Here is a 507-nt window from a genome sequence, read left to right as displayed (position 1 = left end):
CGCAAGCGCGGGCAATTCCACACTCTGATGAGACTACGCCTTCCCTTTTCCCTGTGGGGGGGGGGGCCTGGGTCCAAAAATATCTGTCTGCTTTAACTGTTGAGGATGATGCCTCCCTGACAACGTTGCCTGATTGTGTACGTAGCCCTGATGGCCTAGTTTATTCTGGAGACAAACTATATGTGCCTGTTGCAATGAGGAGGGAGGTGATGGAGTCTGCTCACGGTTCGAAACTAGCAGGGCATTGGAGTTTTGTTAAATCTCTGCAACTCATCCGCAGACAGTTCTGGTGGCCCCAAATGCGCAAAGACCTATTAACATTTGTTCGGTCCTGCCAAACCTGTGCCTTGACTAAACCCAGGATGGGCAAGCCCCCTGGTCTTCTGCAGCCACTCCCTACTCCATCAAGACCTTGGGAAGTGGTGAAAGGATGGTGAAAGGACCGCTGGCAGGACACATGTCTGGGGTTTGTTTGTTTTTTTTAAACCTTTTTTATTAAATACTTTT

The sequence above is a fragment of the Gekko japonicus genome, unplaced genomic scaffold (assembly GCF_001447785.1).
Source record: "Gekko japonicus isolate JY-2015 unplaced genomic scaffold, Gekko_japonicus_V1.1 scaffold894, whole genome shotgun sequence".
NCBI lineage: Eukaryota > Metazoa > Chordata > Lepidosauria > Squamata > Gekkonidae > Gekko > Gekko japonicus.
The sequence above is the reverse complement of the archived record's forward strand: the minus strand, read 5'-3'. Positions refer to the sequence as shown.